Raw genomic sequence first — 15,188 nt, 5'->3', positions numbered from 1 at the left:
TGATTACTTGATTAGTGAAGAACAAAGGAAGGAAAGAAAAAGGGATAGTGGGAGGCAGCACTGGTTACGGGTGTTCAAATCTAAACCGATTCAAATTAAACTGTTCATTCAATTTAATTTAAATCGAAAACCGATTAAAATTGCACTAATTCGGATTTGATTTTATTTTATTTTTTGTAAACTACTGGATCGGATCAGATCGGATCGGATTCTGGATCTACTTTTCGCAACCGATCCAATCCAATCCAAACCACACAACGTGTTATAATATTATTATTTTATTATTATGTTTACAATTATACTTATAACATATTCAATTTGTTATACATTTTTATATTTTTTATGTATTATTATTATTATTATTTAATAGATGTTTTATGTTCAAAATATGATTTATTTATTTATTTTAACTAACCTATAATTTTATTTCTTTTATTATGTTATCGTTGGATTTTTAAGATATTGTTAAGACTTGTTATGTCATTGTTGGTTATTTAAAATTTGATGTTGAAACTTATTATATATATTTAATTTTTTTAATTTACAAAACCACAAATCCAATCCAATCCAAACTGTTTGAAATTGGATCGAATCAAATCGTATTTTTTTAAAAAACCATTCAATCCAAACCGCACCGCAAGTAAACATAGTATTTGGATTGGATGAGTTTTTGACTCAAAACCGATCCAAACCGCACTGCAAACACCCTAGCACTGACCACGGGGTACGCGTTCTTTTTTTTCCTAAGAATTTAACCGAAACGGCGTCGTCTGTCCAAACAGGCCGGTTTTCAATCCGGTCCAACGGCCAATTTCATGCCGATTCAACAGTTTGTGTTCGGTTTTAAAATGATAAGTTTTGAGTAAAAAACCAAATTATTTTTATTACCGGTTGATGATCGGACCGGTCCAATCGGTCGATTTGATCCGATTTTAAAACCATGATAATAATTAAACATCTTCTAATTACCGTTAAAGAAATTTTAAGATTGGAAGCATAAATTAAATACGTAAAATATAAAATCATATAAAGATTTAAATAGTAAAATTATTAAACTTGATAAAAATTTTGTAAAATGGGTCTACTCATTTAAAATCACAATAAAAAAATTTAAGAATTAAATTGAAATTATAATTACTATATCTCTTTTTGTTTCATCATTCGCATTTATTTCACAACCAAAGCGAAATGTTAAGATTGATTTATAAGTACTTATATAAACCCATACTTAACTTTGAAGAGATACCCTAATCAATGTATTTTGCCACATTTCTCATAAGATATTCAGCTTTTTGGCACAAAAAGAAATCAACTCCCAAAAATTTCAGCCTCTATGAGACTTATTACCATTTATATTGTGATTTTTTTTATTAGGTGATCATTTGTAATTAGGAATATTAATTTACTTTTATAATATTTAAATAAATAAAAAATTAATTATATATGTTTTTTTAAACATAAAAACAAATAAAAAATTTTAAAAATTTTATTTATAATTTAGAAAAATAAATAAGAGAATAAATTAGAATTTTTAATATTTTTTAATTTATTTCTTTTTTTAACTATTCTAAAAGCAAGAGGTATATTAATTTCAATAATAAAGTGACAAATAAATTTTTAAAAATTTATATTTTGGATAAATTATTTTTTTAAAAGAAATAGTAATTTTTTTTAAAATATAAACATACTACCTTTTAATTAGTTTTTATGATTAAAGTAAAAGATCTTAATTTAAACTAACTTGTTAAATAATTTTATTAGTATTTTTTGTTTAAAGACTAATTTATTTAAAATGTAAATTTCTAAAAGTTTATTTGTCATTTTACTCTAATTTGGATGAATACCCTAATTTCGAAGACACTAGTATTTGAATTAGGAAAAAGCATGAAGTTTTGTCATCCTTATTTCTTTTCGATCCTGGCTTCATAGTGTAGTGTGAATTCACTTGAAAGAGAGCAATAGTGATATGAGAGCTCTTGAAGAATCTTATATATATTTCGAGAAGAGATTTGAATGGAAACGGAATAAATTTAAATACCAAAAATAATTGATATCTTTAAACAGATTTTTATTTTATCTTTTTGGGATTAAAACAGCTTTTTAATTATGTTATGTGATAAATGTATACTATTTGCCTATTTGGATTTAACTTACTTCCTTAAAAGGAAACATTGTTTTTCCGAAAAAGAAAAGTTGTTGTTACTGCTTTAATTCATAGATTTTAAAAAGTTAAAAATTATTATTTTAACAGAAAAAATTACTTATAAAATACATTAATTATGCTAAACATATATAAAAAATCAACTACTTATATAAAATATATAAAATAATATATATAAATATATAATTTAGATCTTCTAAATTTTGAATTTTACTTTAGAAAGTAAAGTATAATCTCTCATTATTTATTTCATATGTGAGATTAGAGAAAATATGAAAAAAAAATTATTCAATGGTAAGAGATAATACTTTATCCTTTAAAATAAAAATTTAAAATTTAAAGAATCCAAATTTATAAATATATAATGATTTGATAAGAGATTATTAAAAATTTAGGGAGTTTAACAAAGACAAAACATTAAAGTCCCAATGGAAAGGTTGAAAGAGGGATATAAGAAAAAGAAAGACACAACAAAGGATTATTGGCATAAAGAGACACATCCCTAAAGACACAACGGAAACACAAAAAGATAGATAAGAGTTTTTCTACTAGACCTCAAGATACCTGTTCTTAGCACCGGAAGGGAATTCCCTACTAAATCTTCAAAGAAGCTGTTTTCCAAAACGGAAAGAAACTACGACATAGATTTACCTTAGGTTGGATCCTTCTATTTTCTTTCTGCAACAAGTAAAATAAATCACTCACCTCACTTAATCACACAATAAAAACATGCATAAAGTTACTGAAAATTTTATTCATCAAAAGTGGTGTAAATTATCTCACTAAAGATGTTTAAATAGACCTCTAACAAACTAACTAAAAGATAACATAAGATAATGTTGAGGATAAATAAGAGATGAAACTAGCTGTAGTGTAAGGCATGTGATTAGGAGTTAGTTATGCTGAGTTGTCAAGTTTGTTAGAAGGATAATTAGTTGTTAGAAAAATCTGTTTCAGCTGTGACTATAAATTCAAGAGAAAACCTACTCTGTAATGTAGTTTTTTTAAGAATCAATAAACTCAATTTCTCGTGCTCTTCTCTTCTCTCTTCTCTCTGCTCTCTACTCCCTTTCTCTCTCGCTCTTGCTCTCTTTTCAGATCTAACAAAGTTTTCTGATACCTTCTCATGGTATCAGAGCTCTAGGTTCTGATCCATGGCGCTACCAAGTGAAATTCCAGCTTCCGCAATTGTGAACCCTAGAACAACGATCAACACCATCGCGTTCAAGCTCGATGAAAACAACTTCATTCCGTGGAGACGTCAAGCACTGGCCTTCATAAAGTCGAATAAACTCAAGGAGCATCTCGATCCAAGAAAAGTACCGAGGAGATATGGATCTGAACAAGATCGATTGACAAACACTGAAACGAAGGAGTTTGAAGCTTGGGAGCAAGAGGATCAATTCTTAGTCTCGTGGTTCTTTGCCTCAATAGATCCAGAGTTTACTCATCAGTTGGCTGAGTGTGAATCTGCTTATGAGATCTGGTTCAAACTGGAAGATTATTTTGCAAAAAGGATGAAATCAAAAGTAAAGCAGCTGAAAACACAAATTAAGACCATCAAACTTCAAGGATCTGTAACTGAATATATGTCCAGGATCAAAAAGGTAACAAACTCACTTTCTGCATTAGGTGCACCTCTTACTAGTGAGGAATTTGTCGAAGCAGTAGCTCAAGGCTTAAATGAGGATTACAGTGCTTTTATTACTATGATAAATTCAAAGGCTGATGAAATAACTGAGAGTGAGGTGGAGGCATTATTAGTAGGACAAGAAGAATTAGTTGAGAGATTTAAAAAGAATGTACTTGGCACTATGCATGTAAATTTGGCTCAAGGTTCAGAATCAAAACTACAAGAACACCACCACAATTACTCTACATATTCACAAAATCAACAACATAACTATCAAGGAAGAGGTCAGGAGTTTCGAGGACGAGCTCGTGGTCGAGGATTTAGAGGTGGCAGATCCTTCTATTACGGCAATTCAAGGCCGCAATGTCAGCTATGTGGAAGGATTGGACACATTGTATGGGATTGTTATCACAGGTTTAATCAGAACTATCAAAGACCTTATGAAGCAGCATCAAATCCACCAGCTCCACCGTCTTCAGCCTTTCATCAACCACAGTCACAAACAGACTCACAACCACGAGCATTGGTGGCAGCTGCGCCGTCAACCACACCTTTGACAGATAGAGCGTGGTATCTGGACACAGGAGCATCACACCACCTTACATTTGATGGCAACAATCTAGTTACAGGCTCAGAGTACGAAGGCTCAGAGCAGGTGTTCACAAGTAATGGTCAAGGTATGTGCATCAATAATATTGGCAAAACTATATTATTTCCTGTATCTAACCCTCCTTATCAGCCCAACACACACTACTTTAAACTACTAAACCTACTACATGTTCCCTCAATCACGAAGAACCTCATTAGTGTAGCAAAATTTGCGCAAGATAATCACGTGTTCTTTGAATTCCATCCTTTTGATTGTTTTGTTAAGGATCAGGAGACCAACGATCTGCTTCTCAGAGGGTCTCTTAGAGGAGGACTTTATCAATTTGACAACATTGGCATATTGGCCAGGGCAGCATCATCAAGCGGTTTACCTTCATCTGAAGGAAGAAGAGAAGCTTTGCAAGCAATAAAAGCCACTACATCTGCTAGTAGTAACCAGGAATCTCATTTTAGTGTACAAGAGTCTAGAATAGGTAGTGTTGAGCATGAACAGAAAAGCAAAGAAAAAGAAAAAGAAAAAGAAAAAGAAAAAGAAGAAGAAAAAGAAAAAGAAAGTGAACAAAAACAAAAAAGAAAAGAAGAAGAAAATACACATTGTAAAGCTGTGTCTGTGTCGCAGTTTGAAGTATGGCATAGAAGGTTAGGACATCCGGCTGCAAAAACAGTAGCGAAAGTAATGCAGCGTTGTAAAATTGTGGATGATGATATGAATAAAAGAGACACAACAGCTATTACTCCTTTGTGCAATGCATGTTGTCAAGGAAAACATCATAATTTGCCTTTCTCTGACTCACTCACTGACTATAACACAACTCTAGAGTTAGTCTACTCTGATATTTGGGGGCCAGCACCAATCATCAGTAGTTCAGGTTTTAGATATTATATAATTTTTATTGATGCCAAAACCAGATACACATGTCTATACCTGCTGCAAAACAAAGCTCAAGCTCTCCAAGCCTTTACCCAATACAAATTGCTACTTGAAAACAAGACTGGACACAAGATTAAAAGTCTTCAAACTGACAATGGAGGTGAATTCCTCTCTCACAGTTTCACAGAATTCCTCATTCAGCATGGCATTGCTCATAGGCTTAGTTGTCCTCACACTCACCAACAAAATGGTAGAGTTGAACGGAAACACCGGCACATAACTGAAATAGGCCTAACACTACTCTCTCAAGCCTCTTTGCCCCTAAGGTTTTGGGATCAAGCCTTCTTGACAGCCATTCATCTCATTAATCTACTACCCTCATACACTACAGATCAGAAAACACCATTTGAGCTCCTCAATCACAAAGAACCAGACTATTTGTTTCTCAAAACCTTTGGATGTGCATGTTATCCACAACTTAAACCCTACAACACTCATAAATTTGATTTTAAAAACTCACAAATGTCTCTTTTTAGGTTACTCCTCTCATCATAAAGGGTACAAATGTCTCTCACCTTCCGGCAAACTCTACATTTCTAGACATGTCTTATTTGATGAATCTGAGTTTCCTTATCAATCTCTCTTCTTCAATCAAACTCCAAAACTGAAATCTATTGTCCCACACCTCCAAACTATCACATCTGCACCATTGCACCTCATTCCAGCCCACACCATTGTCCAACAAAACCATCTCAATGCCCAAGCCACATCTCCAATTAGTACTTCCAACACCACTAGCCCTCTCATACATGAAACACCTGTTCCTAACTCAGATGCCAATTTACACCGTCAAATACTAGACCCTGCACAACAATCCCTTTCCCAACCATCTTCACCGTCCTCCACACCCTTAGCTCAACCTGAGTCTTCTGCCAATATTAGTGCTGCTCATAACTGTCCATTAACTGATGATACTGCTATGACTACTTCTACTTCTGTGTTTCCCTCAAGTAATGCAGGGTTAGCTGAGCAGCTAGAAAGAGGACATGTAGCTCTGCCCACTACAGCGCCTACTCGAACGCATCCTATGGTTACTAGAAGTCAGGCTGGAATTTTTAAGCCGAAACTGTTCACTGCACTGGTTCCGAATAATGTTGTAGACCTCACACAAGTTGAACCTTCTTCAGTGGTACAAGCACTAACCTCTCCACATTGGAAATCTGCAATGGATGAGGAGTATGCAGCACTTTTGAAGTGCAAGACATGGAACTTGGTTGAAGAGTCACCAACAGTTGAACCAATTGGATGTCGCTGGGTATTTCGCATCAAAAGACAGCCAGATGGAACAATTCAAAAGTACAAAGCGAGGTTGGTCGCAAAGGGATTTCATCAGCGAGAAGGTTTGGACTATGATCAAGTTTTTAGTCCAGTTGCCAAGCCTACAACAGTACGCACATTGCTGTCTATTGCTGTTTCAAAAGGATGGAGAGTAAGGCAGTTTGATTTCAACAACGCATTTCTCAATGGGGATTTACATGAGAAAGTGTACATGGTGCAACCTGAGGGTTATGCACTTGGTTCTGGCCTTGTGTGCAAATTGGAGAAGGCCCTATATGGCTTAAAACAGGCTCCAAGAGCCTGGTTTCTGAAGCTAAGCAGCACACTTAGAGGATTTGGTTTTGCAAGTACAACCTCAGATCCTTGTCTCTTTGTTCGACACAGTAAAGCTTCAACAATCTATTTTCTAGCATATGTTGATGACATACTGATGACTGGCACTAATCAAACTAAAGTTGATGGTCTGATCCAACAATTAAATAAAGTGTTCACTCTAAAAGACTTGGGGGAAATGAATTTTTTCCTTGGAATTGAAGTTGAAAGAACTAAAGCTGATACTCTAGTGCTGAAACAGTCTAAATATGTCAAGGATCTGTTGAAGAGAGCTGAGATGTTAGAGGCTAGACCCGTTACCACACCAATGGCTAGTACCTTAAAGCTTGATACAATAGGTACAACATTTGATAAGCCCTTTTTGTACAGATCCATAGTGGGTGGGCTGCAATACGCCACCATCACTAGGCCTGATATTGCCTTCTCTGTGAACAAAGTGTCCCAATTTATGCATGCTTCCCTGGAACAGCACTGGAAGGCAGTAAAGAGAATCCTTCGCTACCTAGCCGGGACAATTGAGTTTGGGCTTGAAATTCACAGAAGCAGCGACTTCAGAATCTTAGCATTTTGTGACTCAGATTGGGCAGCAGATCCTGTGGATAGACGATCAACAACAGGGTATTGTATATTCCTTGGGGTGAATCTCATAAATTGGTCAAGCAGGAAGCAAACGGCTGTAGCCAAATCAAGCGCCGAGGCTGAGTTTAGAGCCCTGGCTGATGCCATGACAGACACTATGTGGCTGCAGAAACTCCTCCATGAAATGCACATACCGGCTGGACTTCCTCCAACATTGTTTTGTGACAATCAAAGCACAGTGCTCATGAGTCAGAATCCAATTCTGCACAGCCGATCGAAACATTTTGAAATTGATCTCCACTTTGTTCGACATAGAGTTGAGGACAAGCAGGCATATGTAGTCCATATTCCATCTCAAGATCAAATTACAGATGTTCTTACCAAGCCAGTGAGTCATGATGCCTTCTTGAAGATTAGATGCAAACTAAGACTAGTTGACCAAGCCAAGCTCAAGTTGAGGGGGAATGTTGAGGATAAATAAGAGATGAAACTAGCTGTAGTGTAAGGCATGTGATTAGGAGTTAGTTATGCTGAGTTGTCAAGTTTGTTAGAAGGATAATTAGTTGTTAGAAAAATCTGTTTCAGCTGTGACTATAAATTCAAGAGAAAACCTACTCTGTAATGTAGTTTTTTTAAGAATCAATAAACTCAATTTCTCGTGCTCTTCTCTTCTCTCTTCTCTCTGTTCTCTACTCCCTTTTTCTCTCGCTCTTGCTCTCTTTTCAGATCTAACAAAGTTTTCTGATACCTTCTCAGATAACTTAATTTAGATATTCTAAAGATAAGATAACTAATTTAAATCAGAATTAATCTTATTGGATTAGATTATATTTGATTTAAATTTAAGATTTCTAAAAATACTACTAATCGAATCTTCTAACAAACTTTAACAACAAAGCAAATTAAAATAAAAGCCTAAAAATTCAAAAATTAATAATAAATTATGCCTCCCATTAAATTTGAAAAGCATTATTGGATTATTTGCTGTCTTGATTTAGCCCGTATTTTCGTTGATTAGAATTTGATGTAGCTCTTTATGTATAAGTACTGTTAAGTTTTCAAAATTCTCCTTAAACTTCTTTGCACGTATTCTAGTAATAGAATCTTTTAAAAGTGTAAAATTTTTATTCTGCCATTTTATCTTAAAATATTAATATTTCCATTATCCTTCCAAACATATCTCATGATTGATTCTTAATTTGAATATACTACTATATTATAAAATAAATAGGTAAATGGTTGGTAATTTATTATTAATAACGATAATTTGTTTTCAAAGTATATCTTTTCATTTTTAATAATAACATTCAATGTTAATTTGAATTTAGCTAAAGAATTTTTTAATTAAAGGCATTATTAAAAGATTTAAAATAAAGAATTTTGCTAAAAAATAGTTTTAGAATACTTATTGAAGTATTAAACATAGAAAGATAATATAAAAATTGAAAATATCTAAACTTTCTAATATATTACGTGTTTTATTTATTAAAAAAATTTAAAATCTTAAGTAATCATTCTTAGCATATACTTAATAAAATCTTTAAATAAAAATATTTATATTTTTTCGTATAGTAATTCCATTTGAATTCACCTATTTCATATCTTTCTACAATTTTTTTTCACCAAAAATATTTAAAAAAAAATACTAAAATTATGAATTTTGGGTATACAAAAGATGTGAAATTCTGGATCACAGAATATCAGAATTCAGAATGTAGCTAGAATCTCTAACAGTTACAGGCATCAAAATGATTAAAAGAAAAAAAATCATGATCAAAAGAAATAATGTATCAATTAAAAGAATAAGGAATGGAGCGATTGTAGTGCAACATACCTTAACAGAAGAAGCAATCGCAATCTTTACCTCGGAACTGTTGTGCCATGGATATGAGGAACAAAAAAACACGGTTGATGCCAAGCAATCGCAATTTTTACCTCCGACATCACATGTGAATCATCACATTATAAAAGGGAAGAGAATGATAATAGAATATTATAAAATAACTAAATAAGTAATAAAATTAGGAAAATAAATACTAACTTGTACCAAGATATCTAGTGAATTAGTGGTACATCATATTCACATTTTAATTTATTTTAACTTCTTGTGTTTTCCTCCGGACACTCTTTTTCTGCTGCTGCTTCTTCTTCTTCTTTCCTTGACAGCCACCATGTGTGGGATTCTTGCAGTGTTAGGTTGTGTTGACAACTCTCAGGCCAGACGTGCTCACATCATCGAGTTATCTCTCGCAGGTTCGATTTTCCATCATGCACTCACATTTCTCGAAACTTGTTTCTTTTCATTTGAATTAGTAATAAACTTTAAATATTTTCAATTTATTTAACAAAAACATTGAAAATTACAATTTTCTAATTGCGTTAGTGTGCGCGCTTATGAAAGATTCCCTGATGCTTGGCATTTAGGCGACATAGGAGTTCAGTAATTTTTTAATTATTTTTGTGATTTGGTTCTGATTGGAGTGGATTGCATTGCCATGGAGATTGTTATCTTGCTCATCAAAGGCTTGCTATTGTTGACCCCACTTCAGGGGATCAACCTCTTTATAACGAAGACAAGACTGTTGTTGTCACAGTATGCACCAGTTACCTATGATTACATTATTATTATAATTATATATTTGTATCATTTGAATGTTCTTTAGAAGAATGCTTTATTTATTTCTTTTAATTCTAAAAGTCAGACGAATGTGGTAATATGGAGCTTTTAAGTCTACAGTCGATGCCTATTGATAGTAATGTATATTTCTATTTATTTTCTCCCAATAATTTTTAGATTAGGTGATATTGCACAAAACATAATACAAATATGCATTGTGTCATATAATCTAATTCTGAAAGATGTTAGTATATATGATTTACGAATAAAGAGGTGTTGAGTGTTATACTATTTAGACAAGAGGCTCTAGTAACGTGTACTTTTTTGAGCATGTATAAGAGTTGACATTAAAAATCAGTTGTCCGAAAAATGGAGTTCAAATATACTCATGCGTGCAATCCTTTTTATTGAACTAATTTTGATGATATGTATGTTTAGTAAAGTTTCCAAATGTTTTAGCCTTATATATTTTCTTTTCTAGTTGAAACTGTGCCATTAGGTAAATGGGGAGATATATAACCATAAGGAACTGAGACAGAAATTGAGTTCCCACCAGTTTCAAACTGGAAGCTACTGTGAAGTCATTGCTCATCTTGTAAGTGTTAAGAAATCTTTTATATTTACTGATTATTGATCAACTTCCCCCCATGAGTTATATGTATTATCTGTAAAATGTACTTTTGTTTCGTTTCATCTTTATCAAAACATGGTTATCATGCAGTACGAAGAGTATGGAGAAGAATTTATTGATATGATGGATGGGATGTTCTCCTTTGTGCTTCTTGACACGAGATAAAAGCTTCATTGCTGCTCGTGATGCTATAGGCATTACCCCTCTTTACTTGGGATGGGGGCTTGATGGTTTGTGGCTTCCTCTTCTTCTTGTTTTTGATATTATGAGACATTTTTGAATTTTTCACCTTGAGCTTAATGATGTCCCACATCTCAAAGGTTGTGTTTGGTTACTATTCTGAGATAAAGGAAACACATACACCGGGGATAGAAATAAATTTGTAGAAGGGAACAAAGACAAAAACTTGAAAATCGTCCCTATACCAGGAAAAATCTTTAGATAGTGTCTTTACTTCTAAAATAGAGAGACACTAAAAACATGTCTTAGGAATATTTTTAAACTAATTTTGTGTATCTTCTAAAAGAAGGGATGTTGGAGACGTATCTCTATCATCCTTCGTCTCTTGGTACAAACCAAATGCTGGTGAGCTATCTATTGTCCAATTTAAGTCAATTCGAAATATTTACAGAATGGTTTTAGTGGCTCTAAAAATTGAAATAAATCACGAGCTGGTTGCCATCTCAGTGTTTCCAGCAGTTGAAATATTTTGAGTGTCTAAACCAATACATAGCCTTGTGTTTTAAGTATAATTAACACTACACAACGTATTGGTTTTCAAACACAGTTTAATCCTCTCAGTATTTGGCTTGTTTGTTTATGCGTTTGTGTCACCTATGGAAGGGATGATTATTTGCAGGATTGACATGGTTTGCGTCTGAAATGAAAGCTTTAAGTGATGATTGTGAGAGATTCATATCTTTTCCGCCAGGGCATATATATTCCAGCAAACAGGGTATAGACATGTTCATGCCTTGTATTCTTGTTCTTTAAATTATAATTTTTTTATATATTATGTAATCCATGAACATTGTTGAAATATGTTGTGCTTGGAGGATTAAGAAGATGGTACAATCCACCATGGTTCACAGAGCAAATTCCATCAACACCCTATGATCCTCAGATCCTACGTCAAGCCTTTGAAAAGGTATGATACTATTTGGTCGTCACAATGTAATTCATTTTCCACTTTGAAATGATTCTTCCTCATTTTAAAATTTCAATTATTCTGCATATATATGCTTAGAGAGTGGTTCAGATACTCTTAAAAACTTTAGATAGCCTGGCATGCCGTATTTGTGACTATTGTACGCTTTATTTAGGAATCTGAAACCATTAGTTTCGATCGGCAAACTACTTAGGTGGAAGAAGCGTGACAGTAAATTTTGGGAGAAAAACAAAGAAATTAAAAAGGGACTGTCAAATTTCTCTGTGCTTTCTTAGGAAATGGATGTATCAGTTTGAATAAATTTCTATATGAACTCAACCGGATATTAATTATTTTTTTTAATTATTATTATTATTTTATTTAGGTAGATAGAGTTAAATCAAGGTGGAATCGAGTTACCTCTTTTTTATTTTTTCTTTCTCAGATATACACTTTAAAAGTTTACTCGAGTTCAGATGCACCCGATATAATTACCCTATGAAAAATATATTTGTATTTCATGAATATTGCATCACTAATATGTTGAACCCAATGGCTTGGTACCCGAATTATGGGGTTACATATATAGTTTAAGAAGATTTCAAACATTAAATTATTTGATACACTACTAATGTGTGTGCTGTATGGACAATAATTTGAGGAGTCAGGATTGATTTTTCCAATGTGTTTATTTGTGAAGGGAAATAATTCTTTCTTGTTAATTTTACTTCTTGTCGCTGGTATACTATGCTATCATTTAGGCTGTGCTTAAGAGGTTGATGAATGATGTCCTTTTGGCGTTCTTTTGTCGGGAGGACTTGACTCATCGCTTGTCGCTGCCATGACCAATCGTTTTGTGGCTCAATCTGCAGCTGCACAACAGTGGGGATCGCAGTTGCATACTTTCTGTATTGGTTTAAAGGTTAGAATTCATTCTTCAATATAGGTGAAAATAAGCCTCATTATCCTTCTTTAAAAAAATAAATTGGTGTATTAGATTGTACATGCTTCATTTGAATTTTGTCACTGTTCAGGGCTCTCCAGATTTGAAATTTGCAAAAGAGGTAGCAGATTATCTTGGTACTCGACATCATGAACTTTATTTCACAGTTCAGGTGGTTGTTTATCATCATTGCTCTATTTTTGAAAAACATTAATCTTTTCCTGGCATTTCAATTTTTTGTTCTTTTTTCTTTTGTACTTTTGTTCCATAACAGGAAGGTATAGATGCACTTGAAGAAGTCATTTACCACATTGAAACATATGATGTAACGACTATCAGAGTAAGTACTCCAATGTTCCTTATGTCCAGAAAAATCAAATCCATGGGAGTGAAAATAGTTCTTTTGGGAGAAGGTTCAGATGAAATATTTGGAGGTTACCCATATTTCCATAAAGCACCTAATAAGGAAGAGTTTCATGAAGAAACATGTCAAAAAGTAATAGCAAATTGTTACATCATCATGTTTGATTCAATGCAATTTGAAAATTTAATGCGCTTAACCTATTAAATTTTCTTCCTCTTCATTCCTAGTGTACTTTACCTTTTCATTCAAGATTTTGGTTTCCTGATCTCACAGATCAAAGCTCTTCATCTTTATGACTGCCTGAGAGCCAATAATTCAACTTCAGCATGGGTATAGAGGCACGTGTACCATTCTTGGATAAAGAATTTATCAACACAGCCATGAGTATTGATCCAGAGTGGAAAATGGTATTTTATGTTCACTTTTTTCTGTGTTCCTCTTGGTTTGATTGCCTGCAATATTGATTGAATTTCTCTTGCTTCAGTTTAACTGTTAAGGTCTTATTCTTTTGATCATTGTTCATCATCATAACTCTTCTGTTGCATCAACTTCTTATCTACACTTTAAGGTGTTACAGTGTAGCTTACTGGATAAGGCATGTCTTGACACTACTAACAAGAAACCTTTGTGAATTTGATTCAATGGTCATGTGAAGTTAATCTTTTTAGCTAAGTTTTTTAATCACATAATGAGATATATGACCATTTCACAGATACGACCTGATCTCGGAAGGATAGAGAAGTGGGTATTGCGCAATGCATTTGATAACGAAACAAATCCATATTTACCGAAGGTTTGTAAAAAATTTCCGGCTCACACTGATTGTTATCATCTCACATGGTGAAGGCTATCTGAAACGTTGTATTGCTTTGCCATTTTTAGCACATTTTGTACAGGTAGAAGGAACAGTTCAGTGATGGTGTAGAGTACAGCTAGATTGATGGCTTGAAGGACCATGCTAACCAACAAGTAAGCTCTTACTTGCAGTTTCTTGTGTTGCAAACTATCAGTAATTAACTTTTATAGAGTTCCATTGATGCCATCCCAGGGTTTCTGCTCTTTTTCACTTTACAAACTGACAAGTCACAGATGGAATGCTGTTGCATGCTAACTATGTTTACCCTGAAAACACTCCCACAACAAAAGAAGCATACCTCTACAGGACAATTTTTGAGAAGCACTTTCCAAAGGTGGGTTTTCTAAGTTTCTTTTTAAAATAAACATCCCCCCATTTCTTTTTTGTGCTCAAGAAATCTTGTTGAAAATAATGCATGTTAATGAATGCAGTTAGCAGTGTGATAATTGATAAGTATTTAGAATAATAGGATGTGATAATATTGTGGAAAATAGTAAAGTTATGGCATTTTTATTATTGTTCTTTAAATTTCCGTCCGAAATAACATAAAGATATGGCTGAAAGGGCAGTTATAAACACTTAAGTAGTTTTTGTTATCGAGCTAGCTTTTGATATAGATTCGCAGTTTTTGAAGACAAATCAAATTGACTTTGCTTACAAACTTATATCTTGCCGAAACCCATCTCTAATTATGTTGCAACCATTTTAACAGAATGCTGCAAGGTCAACCGTTCCAGGAGATCCTAGTGTTGCGTGCAGCACTGTAAAAGCTGTGGAATGGGATGCCGAATGGTCAAAGAATCCTGACCGTTCTGGCCGTGCTGCTCTTGGTGTTCATGCAGCCACATACGAGGCTGCAGCGGATGCAAAAACAGCCGAGCCTAAAAATGGGACCCTCTAAAAGGCCCTTTATTCTGACTTCGAAGAACAAAAAAATGCAAAGCTTTGTCTAGTGAGGCTTATTTTCAGGTAGATGAAAAATAAAACTCTTGAGGAAGATTGTGGTTGCTCATTTGTATTTCGCACGGTTAGCACAACATTTTAAGCTGTTTTGACACTAGCAGAGTAAGATAACCTTTAATGTATACTGTTAGCAATCTTTCTTA

At 33.7% G+C, this 15,188-nt stretch overlaps 1 pseudogene; it reads left to right on the top strand.

The window, feature by feature from the left end:
• The first annotated feature begins 9,695 nt into the window (after positions 1 to 9,695).
• On the top strand, positions 9,696 to 14,983 carry LOC130971474 (asparagine synthetase [glutamine-hydrolyzing] 2-like; annotated as a pseudogene).
• The last annotated feature ends 205 nt before the right edge of the window (positions 14,984 to 15,188 follow it).

This window comes from Arachis stenosperma, chromosome 1 (genome assembly GCF_014773155.1).
Source record: "Arachis stenosperma cultivar V10309 chromosome 1, arast.V10309.gnm1.PFL2, whole genome shotgun sequence".
NCBI lineage: Eukaryota > Viridiplantae > Streptophyta > Magnoliopsida > Fabales > Fabaceae > Arachis > Arachis stenosperma.
Note: the sequence above shows the minus strand (reverse complement) of the source record. Positions and strands in the feature narration are given on the sequence as shown.